The 13,993-nt window shown below is 43.8% G+C and overlaps 1 protein-coding gene across 4 annotated transcripts in view; it reads left to right on the forward strand.

The window, feature by feature from the left end:
* The window catches only part of YTHDC1 (YTH N6-methyladenosine RNA binding protein C1), a 149,346-nt gene that overhangs the window by 12,331 nt on the left and 123,022 nt on the right, over positions 1 to 13,993 (forward strand). The window lies entirely within an intron of this gene.

Genomic DNA, 13,993 nt, shown 5'->3' on the forward strand with positions numbered 1-13,993 from the left:
AAGGTAAGACTGAGAAAAAAGAGTTAATGGAGATCTTTCAGAAGAAAAGGGTGAACATTTATGATTTGGTATATGGATGAAAGCAAGATTGGTTTGCAACAATAAAAAGATGTGTAGAATCACAGTGAATTGTGAAATGAAAATTAGATTTAGATCTATTTATTTTCCTTTCTTAACTTTACCTTTAATTTCCTTGGGGTTATCCTTTCTAAACTTTACATAACAATGCTTATCCAAAATGGTAATAACACAATGAAGATATAGGTATGTAAGTAAGCTAACCTATTGTGGTTTTGTCTGCAAACAAAAGGGACAGGAAATATATTCGATCTATTTTTGAAGGATAAAACAGTAATAATAACAACAATAAAGCACTCTAGGAGCTCATTTTACATAAAGAGGAGTGCTCTTACACATGAGCTTTTTGTGATTATTCAGTTTCTTTTTATACTAGTAGCTGTTTCTTCAACTTCATGTAAATATATACAGTACTTACCTCTATTTTTTGGAGTATAAGATGCACCTTAGTCCTGGGGGAGAAAAATTGGGAAAAAATAATCTGCCTACTAGGTATTTATTTTGCTAGTCCTTAATCTGGTCAGCTTCAGCACATTAGTTTGCTGGTTTTGAGCCCACCTGCTTGCTTTTTATCCCCTGGTTGGGAATAAAGAACAGTTTCTAAAACACTTCTCTCTCTCTTCAGAGAGAGAAATAATGAGAAAAACAGGCAAAGGGAAGATTGCTTTGCTTCACTCGTTAGGGCTGGAAAAAAGGCAGAAGATTGCTTACTAGCTTCACTGTTAGCATTTCCTTAAGGCTGAAAAAAGGCTCAGCTGAGTGTCAGATAAAAAAAGCAGACAAAAGGAAGATTGTTTAGCTAGCAAAGTGTGGAAGATCGCTTCACCATTAGCACCTCATTAGGGCTGAAAAAAGCTTAGTAAAAGCTACATTCTGAGCAGCCAAATTTTTAGCCTCTTTTAGCAGGGAACTTGCATCTTTCACTCCAAATAATATATCTTTGGCAATAATATTCAACTGCTTTGTTTGGTATTCACCTCATTTTCAATTGCTATTTGCTATACCAGCTATTGTCGTATCAGATTCTCTGCAAAGATTGTTGGCTTTTCCATTTTACCCAAAGTATCTGAGCAGTTCAAACATCAATTAAAAATTAAAATTTCAATCCATTTGCAAAACAAACAAGTAGGACATATTAAGGATCTTGATGAGAGAAATCCAGAAATATCTATAGGACTGTGTACCATATACACAGCACTTCAAAGATAAAAATATGGGATATCATAAAGGAAATAGGATTTCCAGGTAACAATGGCCCAAACAACATGGTATGTGGTAAAGTCACATTTCTGAACAGGTGAGGTTCTCTATAAAAAATATAATAATCTGCTTATTACTGAGTCATAGTATTCGTCTATCTAGCTCAATATTGTTTTTTCTGATTGGCTTTAGTTTTTAGGGAGGCCTTAAATAAAACCTCTTCTCATTTCTATGAATTTTTCCAAGAACTTCAAAGACCTAAATGGAATTTTCTAAGTGGAAGGCACGAACACTTCTAGTAAACTGTGGTCTTAGCAAAACCGAAACAAAGGCCTTGGACTTTGCAAACCCAGATGCCATGGGGTCCCTTGGTTTGTGGCCAGGCTAAGGGAAATGAAATAACCCAAGAGATGCTAGAGTCCAGCTGGAGGAAGATGTGGGATGAAGCCAACTGAGACATTATTAAGATATATCTTGTGGCAGGAAGAGTGGCAAATCATACTTACGTCTTCACTCTTATTACATCCACAGATGGCTACTCAGCCACTCTGTTTTGGAGCAGAGGAGATTTACCTTATAAGGTCACTGTGAGGCAACTCTAGGTATCTATTGTTCAACATTGCTTGGAGGTAGACTCTGCTGGAGACCAAGATATGCTTGAAGCATATCTGAATGTTTAGGAAGAGTTTGAGTTGGTCAATCATAAGGAAATAAAGAGGATCTTAACTGTTTTGAGTTCTTCTACTTTTAGTCCGTGCCCATGCCACTCCTGGGTGATTAAGGCCTGCTGTGATGTGGCATACAATTGGGTCCAAGCAATAGATCCCAGTGTGGGAGGGTTGGCTCAGCCAGCCCTGAAAGAAATAGTTGTTCACTTGCTCTTCAAGAGGCCATCCTAGAACCCTATGGTTTTGGATAACTTCTGTCCAGTCTCCAACCTTCCCTTCATAGGAAAGTTGTTGAGAGGGTGATGAGCTCCCAGCAGTCAGGATTCAAACCAGGCTATAATTCTCAAGATAATATTGGTCTCACTTGGAGCGGGGGATAAGAATATAGGGGTAATATGTCCAGCCTAGCTGATCTAGATCACTTTGTGACTTTTGATACCATCAGTCATGGTATCTTATGGACTAGCTTCAAGGCCTGGGACTTGAGGACACTATTTTGCAGTGATTCTTCTGTCTATCTACCTAGTTTTGGATAGTGTTGATGGGGAAGAGATATCCAAACCTAGGTCTTTATTATGTGAGGAGCCTCAAGGCTCAAATCTTTCTTTCCTCCTATTAAACATCTACACGAAGTTACTGGGGAAGGTTATTTTGCAGAATGGGCTCCGTATAATCAATAGGCAGATGATACCCAATTATCTTTGACCCAGTACAAGAGTAGCTTATACAAGAGAGGATGTGGCCAAACATGGTGGTGACATGGAGTTCCCCACGCTTTGTGGGGAACCCCAATACCCAAGACACCTGGGCACTCAGTTCATTTAGAATCAGGTCAGAACTGCTCTGGAGGGGCGGTGAAGAGTAGAGGTGACTGTAGGCAAACTTGGGGATGGCAAACGCTCCCCCTCCCCCCCGGAGACTGCAAAATCCTCAGGACCAGTAGCATTGGGAGTAACTTGCAGAAGTCGCCCTAGCTGTGGTGGCCACAAATGGACTGCTTGATTGAAGATTGGATTCATCTGGGGAAGAGGATCAAAGATTTGTGCTGGAGAGAGAGTATTGAAAAAAGGCGATAAGTCACACTGCAAATGGAAAGTCTTTGGAGATTTTTTTTTAATTGAAGAAGGGAACATAAAAGGACTGAAAATAGATTAAGTAGCTATCTAGCAACAAAAAGATCATAGAGTAAGCAAGGACTTGGGTAACTAAACCCAATAATGAGAATTTTTGAACTGTGCAATAATAAGTTTGGTGAAGACTTAAACAAGTAAAAATAAGATTAGAAGAAAAATGATGGTAAAATTTAAATTGATTGTGTTATAGATGAATACTGATGAAAAGGAATATAGACTTGGGGGATTAATGAAAACTGTCATCTGCTGGTAGGAGGAAATATCACCATTGTTAAATATCTCTATTGATGTTTTTACAGCTGTTGACCTTGAATAGGGAAACCATCTGGCACTGAAAAAGCTAAATAGTGAATTATTTGTTATTACATCAAGAGACACTATCTTTACTTGTTTGGACTCAGTTGAACCTGTAATAAACTTTAATACAAGATTAGAGGACTTGGGATTCTGATCAGAACATGAGCAGCTCAATGTTAAATGTTGATTTCTTTGCTCAAAAGAAGATAACTTTTTTAAAAAAACTGTGGAACAACATTTGTTAACAGCTGGACTTGACTGTTAAGACCTGGGAATTGTGACTTGGAGAATATTTAAGACATGGAAATAAAAGACTTTGAGGAGTTTGCAATATTCTTTAAAGACTGATGTAAGGATTTAAAGAGATGTTTTGGGGACTTGGAGTTGAAGCTAGAAAAGAAAGAGAAAGATGATAATAAAAACTTTGAAAATAAGATTATAAATTGACAGTGGAAAAAATGAAGTAAAAAAGCAGATGGAAGAAAAAAGCAGATGGAGCAAGATGCTGAGATCCATAGTGATAAAAGAAAACATGGATGGTCTAATGACTATATTGAACTCTATGATTACCCTGGGGTATGCAGTGATAAAAAGAGAATAGATTGTGAATATTTGCAATGGAGGAGACAAATAAAAAAAATAAGGAGGAAATGGGGGAGAAGAGATTGGGAAGAGTGGAAGGAAGACCTATACAATTAATTTGTAAAAAGGGGAGAAAAGGAAAGAGAGAAAGAAGTGGGAGGTACAAAGGCAATAGAAAGAAGAAGGAAAAAAGATAAGAGAGAAGTTAAGAAAAAGGGAATGGGAACTTAAAGAAAATGACTGATAGATGTTAGGGAGAAAAATATTTTTTTTACTATATAATACAGTATTTGATCTTGATAATATGGGAAGAAATAGACTCTTTATTATTTTTGTATGATTGCAATTACATTTGATTATGACAAGATATTATTGATAGTGAATAAGATATACTTAAACATTTAAAATACTTGATATAATTACCATTGTGAAATCACTATTATATCATAGATTGGTGAAGTTTGTTTTTTTAGATTAAATTTAGAATAGGTCAATTTGTGGTCAATTTGTGGAAATATATACATGTTGAATAATTATTATTGCCTCCTTCTGCCCCCCACCCTCTTTTTTTCGTTAGGATGTTAACTTGAAATAATCGACAGATAATTTTAATATGAAAACTGAAGCTAATGATTATTATTTTTCTCTTTATCAAACCATGTGATTGAATGTTGATTTTTTTGTGTGTGTGTGCAGGCTATTTACTTATGGTAAAAACAGGGGTCATGAAAAATGAAGAGTGATAGGAATTTAAGGAAGAGGAGAAAGCATTATGGCTTGAATTTAAGAAGAAGGAGAAACAATGATCGGCTGGAGGAATTAAGCTACAGCCGTCAATTTGGTATAGTAAGCTGAAATTAATTGGTGGTGTTCCCAAAGGACAAAAAAAAAAAATGGAAGCAGCACTAAGGAAATTACACAGATCTATACCATAGTATTAGGTTGATGTACTTAGATTACAGAATAATAAATATGGAATGATATAAAACAACAATAATTTAAAAAATGGGAAGTGTATCATTAGATTAAAGGCATGGAAGAAATATCAGTCAAATATGGTGTGAGTGAAGAGGAGAAGCATTCAGGAAAAGGTAAAACAGGGAGAAGAGGAAGTGGGGAGTAAAGGAAGAGAAGAGAGAGAAAAATTGGAAAATAAAAGATGGAGAGAAGATGAATGGATGAGGGAAGAAAGAGGAGGAGAGAAGGAGTAAGAAAGTAGGAAGAGGACAGAAAGATAGAAATGAGGAGTGCAAAAGACAGACCGATGAAAAGGAATGAAAAATGATGCTAAACAGGATATTGGTTTATGATTGATTGGATTAAAATGTATGTACATGTATATTATTGATATAGTCTATGGTTTAAAATGTATGTACATGTATATTATTGATATAGTCTATGGGCAGCAGGCAGGATGGGATGGAACGCAGTTCCACTGGCGGAAATAAAGATGCGTGCGCAGCTCCAGTTGATCGGTGGCTGTCACTTCCTGGATTACTGGTCTTGGCTCAGTAATCTGCTGCTGTGTCTGCGCTCCTTGCTTTTTTCCTCTTTCCTCCTTCCTGGCCTTGGACGAGCATCCCTCTTTCCTGCCCATCTCCCCTCCAGCCTCCCGCTGCCACCTCCCGCCTGAGGTGCAAGCAGAATGCATGGGTGGAAGCAGCGTGGCAGCATTTATGCTTCTGGCAGCACCCATTCACCTAGCTACCCAGCCTGAGGTGGAGAGGGCGACCCAGGAAGGAGAGCACAGGAAATGTGAAGCAAATTGTCACCCCAGTGAGTGACACTGGTATGGTTGTAAGTTGAGGACTTAACAGTTCACTTGAATGATAATGATCGTTCAAGCCACTCTCACCTGGTCACATGGCCAGCAAGCCACTCCTACCCAGTCACATGATCATTAAGCCACACCCACAAAATAAGCCACACCCACAAAATAAGCCACACCCACAAAATAAGCCACACCCACAAAATAAGCCACATCCACAGTGAGGCAATAAAAATTTTGGCTGCCCATTATTGAGTCTATGGTATGTGTATACTGATGTGTGAAGATGTTTGTAGAGAAAAGGTTTTTTTTAATGGGGGGGATGAGTAGCACTTCCTCAATGCAAAAGAGTAGGTGGCAAATTGTACCCATGGGGTCTTTTGCACAAATCCAACTCGAGCATCTATCATTATTACTAGACTGGTGTTTGCGTGTCTTTCTCACACTCACTCATTTTAGTCACCTCCAGTTTGTGTTAGTACAATAAATCTTACATTGGGTTTCTTTTAAAGACTATTTGGAAGTTGCATTTGGTGCAGAATGCAACAGCATATGCTGCTTTTGGTTTTCCATAATTCACCCAAGTAACACCATCATTGTGTTAGCTATGTTAACTTCCAGCTACTTTCTGGATAAAATTCAAGTGCTCAATTATCACCTTTCAAGCCCTACATGATACAAAGTCAGATTATTTTCAGGGTCACCTCTCCTTGAAGATATTTACCTGCCGTAGTAAGTGATATAGAATGGGTCTGCTCCAGTCTCTTCTCTGAATTGTTGTCAACTAATAAGAGCTCAAAGATATGCCTTCTCAAGGACCACCCAGTCCTTTAGAACAGCTTGTCATTAGAGGGATATTAGGGTGCAAGGGTGTGTTTTTAATATATTTTATGGATTGTTGTGGGATACCTAGAATCATTATATAAAACAGGTGGTCATATAAACCTTGTACAAAGATACATGCATAAATCCATACACAGACAATTCTTTATAATTGCCCAAAATGTATATCTAGACTGGAAAATAAACAAACAAACAAACAAACAAATACATAAATAATTTTTTTGAAATAATTTTTTAAAATTTATTCAAAGAAGCCGTCCTCCTTCTTTAAATAAAAGCTCCGTTTCCGCCCCAGCCTCCTGATTCCTCCCCTTTAATTCTTGGAGCATTGGTACGCTCCACTTGAAGCTGGGGCAATTGGGTGGCAAGCTGGGGCCTTTGCTGTGCTCGCTGCTGGCATCTCCCGTGGCGGCGGCCTCAACTCGGGAATTCTGCAGCTGATGGCCCTCTGCTCATTACACTTTTGCCGACCGCTGCACCCTCCAAAGGTGCTGATGGAGCCAAGCCCTGGCCCACTGGATGATTGAAGCTGTCCCGTGGGTTCCTCCACCGGCTGGATGCCACGTGCCCCACTCATCTCCAGGGTCAAGCTGCCAGCCTCCAGCTAACGACTGCTGGGGATCTTGGGGACAGCTGCCACCACTGCTGGGGCAGTGCTGGCAGGGACCCCAGGAGGAATGCCTGGAATGCCCGCCACCGGGCACTTGAGGCAGGGTGCAGAGCATCTAGCCGGCAGAGGAGCCTGCAGGGTAGCTTCAATTATCCGGTGGGACAGGGCTCAGCTCCACCCTAATTTCCCGCCTTCAGGGGTACCTTTGGAAGGGTGCAGCAGTCGGCGAAGGCACTCCAAGCAGAGGACCATCAGCTGCAGAATTCTCAAGCTGAGGCTGCCACCATTGAAGATGCCAGCAGCGAGCATAGCAAAGTCCCCAGCTTGCCGCCCCATTGCCCCTGTGGGTTCTGGGGGGTAAGTGAAACCAGGAATGGAGGAGAGAGGGGAAGGAAGTGAAGTGTCTGCGTGACAACCGGCCGGGCTATCAGCCGTGGCTATTGGTGCCCTATCCAAGGTGCTGATTGGACGCGTATACTTAGTAACTCTGTAAGCAGGAAAGTTTACTGTTTGTGTATTGGTTACTGCCTCAGCCAGCTCTGTGTATAAAGAGCTGGTGTGGCTCTGTATCTTTAAGTCTGTGCCTGCCTGCTTTGGCATGTGTTATAGCAATAAAGGCCTGTTTTTCTACACGAACTCCCTGCTTATTACATTGGCGACGAGGATTCCACTATATTGGGTAATTATTTACCTGTCAGGATGTCTACCCAGTTAACTTTTGCCCCTTTTAATCCACAAGGGGAGACGTGGGATTCGTATGTGGCCAGGTTTGATTGCTTCCTAATCTCAAACGGCTATACTGAGATCTCCGGGGATCGGAAGAGGTCTTATTTCCTCGGGTTTTGCGGGCCGGAAATGTTCGAGACTGCCCGAGCTTTGTTTGCCCTGGTCTCTATTCATAATGTCCCGTGGGAGGAATTCCTAAAGACATTGCAAGACCATTATGCTCCGGCTCCCTCACGCTGCGCTCGCCGCTATAAATTTAACATAGGAATCAGGAAGACGGAGAGTCTATTAATGACTTTGTGGCTGCTCTCCGCAGGGCGGCTCTTTACTGTGAGTTTGACAATCTGAGCGATTACTTGCTGGACAGATTGGTTTTTGGAGTTCGGGATGGCCATCTCAAACAGCGTTTGTTAGCCATACAGGACTTGACATTCCAAACCGCCTTGTCTGAGGCGAGGGCTTTTGAGCTGTCATCTCAGTCGTTAGCGGCTATGGACAGTTCTGTTAATCTTACACAGAAGAGCACTCCAGTGGTGGTCAAGGCGAAGGTTCCTTCCGAGGAAGAAGAGTTGGCGGTGCCCGAGGAGGAAGAGGTTTGCCGGCTTGCGGTCAATCGTGGCCACGAGCAGCCCGCTGCCGCCCCCGTCCCCCGCTGTCTCCTTGTAGGGGGTGTGGGGGTAATCACCTTAGGGCCAATTGTTCTTTTCGGGGGGCAGTTTGCTGGCGCTGTGGGGCAAGAGGGCACGTCGCCAAGGTCTGCCGGTCACGCAGATCTCCACCGCCATCTGCGAGGGATCAGAGGGACTTCCCCAACTTCGGCTCGAGGGGGCAGAGAAGGTCGTCGTATGCGCGTAAGGAGGACTGCAATGCAATTTACACCGTGCCTCGTCCGATACCAACCTATGTTCGTGAGACGTCCTCCTCAACGGACAAGATTTCGGTGCAGGTTCTCCTGGGTCAAGCGGTTTGTTCCATGCAAGTGGACACTGGGTCAGCTCATTCGCTCGTCTCCTGGTCTACTGTTAAACGCTGTTTCCCGACCTTGAAGAAGTCTCGCCTTCAGCCATGTCGTTTAAACTTACGGGACTACCAGGGGGGCCCTATTCCAGTCCTGGGGGAGGGCAAATTTGCTGTGAGGTTTAAGACTTTTGTGGGGAAATTACCATTAATCGTGGTCAATGGCCCTTTCTCTGATTTGCTTGGCCTCGATTGGTTCAAGTCGTTGGGTCTATCTGTGGTGGGGGTGAATGCCGTGAAGGAGGGTTCCGGGTTTAGCTGCTGGGCAAAAGAATTTCCCTCTGTGTTCGATGACAAATTGGGTTGTTATACGGGATCCAATATTTCCTTCAGTCTAGACCCCCAAGTGCCAGCGGTGCGTTTAAAAGCCCGCCGTGTGCCCATTCCCCTGCGGCCCAAAGTGGACGAAGAGCTGGATCGTTTGATAGCTCAAGGGGTTTTAGAACCTGTCGACCAGGCTAAGTGGGAAACCCCTGTTGTGATTGCTGTCAAGGGGGATGGGGGCATTCGTCTTTGCGGAGATTATAAATGCTCTATTAATAAGGCGCTAGCCCATCACTTGTACCCGCTGCCAGTGGTGCAGCACCTTCTACACTCGTTGGGGAATGGTAAGGTTTTCGCCAAGCTTGACCTCACACAGGCTTATCAACAACTCCCTGTGGACCCCCAGACAGCAGAGGCACAAGCCATTATCACTCATCAGGGGGTGTTTAAATGTAACCGACTTCAGTTCGGGGTTTCTATTGCCCCGGGAATATTTCAAGGGCTGATGGAACGGTTGTTGTATGGTATAGGGGGCACTGTGCCATACTTCGATGACGTGTTGGTTTCAGGTAGCACGGTCGAGGAGTTGCAGCTGAGAGTGAGGCAAGTCCTAACTAAGTTTAGGGACGCTGGGTTAAAGTTAAAATCAAAAAAATGTGTGTATGGTGTTCCAGGAGTGGAATTCCTTGGATTTACAGTGGACGCCGAGGGGATCCACCCCACGGCAGAGAAGACGAGGGCCATTAGAGAGGCACCTAGGCCACAGTCCAAATCAGAGCTCCAGGCGTTTTTGGGGCTTTTAAATTTTTACGCGGTGTTCTTGCCACACAAGGCGTCAGTTGCAGAGCCTTTGCATAGGCTTTTAGACAAGGGGGCTGTGTGGCATTGGGGCAGGCGGGAGGAGTTGGCATTTGAAGCAGTTAAGAGTATACTTACCTCTACAACCGTATTAGCCCAGTACTCACCTGCTTTGCCGCTGGTCTTGACATGCGACGCGTCCCAGTATGGCGTGGGGGCAGTGTTGAGCCATAGGTTGCCTGACGAGAGGGAGGCTCCACTGGCATTTTTTTCGCGTACCTTAGCCAAGGCAGAGCGGAACTATGGCCACATTGACAAGGAGGCGTTAGCCCTCATTGCTGGGATCTGTCGATTCCACGATTATCTTTATGGGAGGCATTTTGAGTTGGTTACGGACCACCAGCCTCTATTGGGGTTGTTAGCAGGGAACCGGCAAAGCCCCATTGTGTTGTCCCCACGGATGTCTCGGTGGCTAGTGTTTCTAGCTAATTACAGCTACACTTTGCAGTATAAGCCAGGCCGCCACATAGCCCATGTGGATGCATTGAGCAGATGTCCCCTTTCTGACTTTCTTTCGGATCCTGCACCTGCGAGTGAGGTGCTGTCTTTGGGGGAGGGCCCTTTGTTAGTGGATGCCCTGGAAGTCGCCAGGGAAATGGCACGGGATTGGGTGCTGGCTAGGATTAAACAGTGGGTGCTCAGGGGGTGGCCCCCGTCCTCCCCAGCGGAAGTGTTTGACCCTTTCTTTAGGTGTAGAAATGAACTTTCCATGGAAAGGGGCTGTTTACTCAGAGGTAGTAGGGTAGTGATTTCCCCAAGCCTGTGTGACAGGGTGCTGTCCCTTTTGCACAAAGGGCATCCGGGCATTGTCCGTATGAAAGCCCTGGCCCGAGATTATGTTTGGTGGCCTGGCATGGACAAGGAGATTAAACACCGGGTAGCGGTTTGTAGGTTATGCCAGGATAGTCGACCGTCCCCTCCCCGATCTGACCCGTTATGTTGGGAACCTCCTGCAGGGCCTTGGGTGCGGCTGCACCTTGATCTTGCTGGCCCTTTCATGGGTCAGAATTTTCTAATTGTCGTGGATGCCCACTCTAAGTGGCTGGAGGTAGTTCGCCTGCGATCTACCCAATCGCAGGCCATCATTGAGGTTTTGGAAACTCTGTTTGCCTCGCACGGGTTTCCGGATCTTATAGTTTCGGATAACGGCCCCCAGTTCACGTCTGTGGTGTTTGAGTCGTTCCTAGGGGGTGTGGGCATCAGGCATGCGTTGGCATCGCTTTGGCATCTGGCCAGTAATGGTCAGGCTGAACGCATGGTTCGCTCGACCAAGGATGCCCTGAAGAAAATGCCACAGGGATCGTGGCATCAGAGGTTGACGGAGTTGCTACTAGCGCAGCATTCCACCCCGTGTGTGGCGACCGGGAAGACCCCGGCGGAGTTATTAATGGGTAGGAAGCTTAGAATCTCCCTAGATAGGTTGCACCCGTTGTATTCCCAAGCTGCTCAGTGGCCAGATCGGCCGGACAGACGGATAGTGGTAGGTGATTCGGTTTTTGTCCGCTCTTACGCGGGTGGTCAGAATTGGGAATTGGCCACCGTGAGGAGGGAATTGGGTCCTCGCTCATATGAGACGGTGTTAGGGGATGGCCAGATTTGGAAATGGCATCTTGACCAGATCAGACTGAATAAGGCAGGGGCTCGGGAAGCGGCCGGGAGCAGTGACTTGCCAGAGGGGTCGGATGGGAAAGCTCTCAATGCTCCGGGCACAGCGGAAGCCCTAGCGGTGTTTAGCCCGGAGAAAAGCCGGCCTGAAGCAGTGTCCAGCCCTGACCCATTACAAGGTGAATCTACCCCAGTGTTATTCCCGGAGGGTGCCGTGGAGCCCAGGCAATCCGGCCGAGTTTGTAAAAAGCCCGCCTATTTACAAGATTTCGTTTGCTCCAATCAAAGGGGAAGGAGTGAAGTGTCTGCGTGACAACCAGCCGGGCTGTCAGCCGCGGCTATTGGTGCCCTATCCAAGGTGCTGATTGGACGCGTATACTTAGTAACTCTGTAAGCGGGAAAGTTTACTGTTTGTGTATTGGTTACTGCCTCAGCCAGCTCTGTGTATAAAGAGCTGGTGTGGCTCTGTATCTTTAAGTCTGTGCCTGCCTGCTTTGGCATGTGTTATAGCAATAAAGGCCTGTTTTTCTACACGAACTCCCTGCTTATTACATTTGTGGAAATTTGACTTTCGCAGGTGGTCTTGGAAGGTATCCCCCGCAAAAGTCAGGGGAACACTGTAATTCATAACAAGACTAGCCAAAGTTGAAAGAATTTGTGATTTGTTATTTAGCAACATTTGGGATGCTCCTCCCATTCTCTTATGTAGGCTTAGTCTGTGGAGATTCTCAGTCATTCAGGCCATAGTTGTAACAAAGCTGCTTTTTTCTTCAAAAGGCAACTGGACTGTTCTTTTCATGAGGAAGAAGAATAAAATGTTTTGCTTCTCATCCAAGAAACTTCATCATTTCTGATGGTGGGAGAGAAACAGACTTCTTGGATGAGAAGCAAAATGTTTTCCTCTTCTTCTTCAAGGTCCAGTTCAGTTTTGAAGAAAAAAAGCACCTTTGAGTAAACCTAGCTAGCATTACAAGCTGAGTCTCAGGTATCTACACAAAGGGAAAAAACAATCCAACCTATCAAAAATAGCATCAGAAAAAACATATTAGGATCACAAGTTAAAATAGGGAAGAAAATGGTAAGTGAATCACCTGTCTACCCTAGACGAATTCAAATCACAAGGACCAAATGGATTACACCCCAAGATTCTGATAGAACTGGCTGACAAGATCTCAGAATCACTGAACTATACTTTTCAAAGATCCTGGAGCACCGGGGAATTGCCAGAGGACTGGAAAAGAGCTTGATTAGATGTAGTTCCCATCTTCAAGAAAGAAAAGAAAAAACAGATCCAGGAAACTACAAATCTATCAGCCTGACCTCAATACTAGGGAAAATTCTGGAAAAGATAATGAAGCAATGAATCAATGAACATCTAGAAGCAAACAAAGTAATAACCAAGCCAACATGGGTTTGTCAAAAACAGATCATGCCAGACTCATCTTATTGCATTCTTTGATAAAGTGACAAAATTAGTGGACCAGAAAAATGCTGTCGATGTGGTTTATTTGGACTTCAGTAAGACTTTTGACAAAGTAGACCATAACCTACTACTAGATAAAGTAGAAAAATGTGGGATGGACAGCAACACCTCTAGATGGATTTAAAACTGGCTAACCAACTGCACTCAATATGTAATGCTGAATGAGACTGCATCTACATGGAGGGATGTGTGCAGTGGAGTACCTCAAGACTCTGTTTTAGGCCGAGTACTCTTCAACATCTTCATCAATGACTTGGATGAGGAGATAGATAGGGAACTTATCAAATTTGCAGATGACACCAAACTCACAGGAATAGCCAACAATCCAGAAGATAGGTGCAAAATAGGTCCAGAAGGATCTGGACAAATTTGAACAATGAGCGCTATCTAACAAAATGAAATTTAATGGTTAAAAAAGTAAGGTATGAAAAACAAAATGCACAGGTATGGTATATTTGGTACATTGCTTAACAGTAGTAAATGTGAGAGGGATCCTGGAGTCCTAGTGGACAACCATTTAAATATGAACCAGCAGTGTGCAGCAGCTGCCAAAAAAGCCAAGACAGTTCTAGGCTGTATTAACAGTGGGATGGAATCAAGATTATGCGAAGTGTTAATACCACTTTATAAGACCTTGGTATGGCCATACTTGGAATATTGCATTCAGTTTTTGTTGTCACGATACAAAAAAGATGTTGAGGCTCTAGAAAGAGTATAGAGAAGAGCAACAAAGATGATTAGGAGACTGGAGGCTAAAACACATGAAGAATGTTTGCAGGAACTAGTTATATCTAGTTTAATGAAAAGAAGGAATAGGGGAGACATGATTGCAGTGTTCCAATATATCAGGGGTTGCCACAA

The sequence above is a fragment of the Erythrolamprus reginae genome, chromosome Z (assembly GCF_031021105.1).
Source record: "Erythrolamprus reginae isolate rEryReg1 chromosome Z, rEryReg1.hap1, whole genome shotgun sequence".
In the NCBI taxonomy this organism is placed as follows: domain Eukaryota; kingdom Metazoa; phylum Chordata; class Lepidosauria; order Squamata; family Dipsadidae; genus Erythrolamprus; species Erythrolamprus reginae.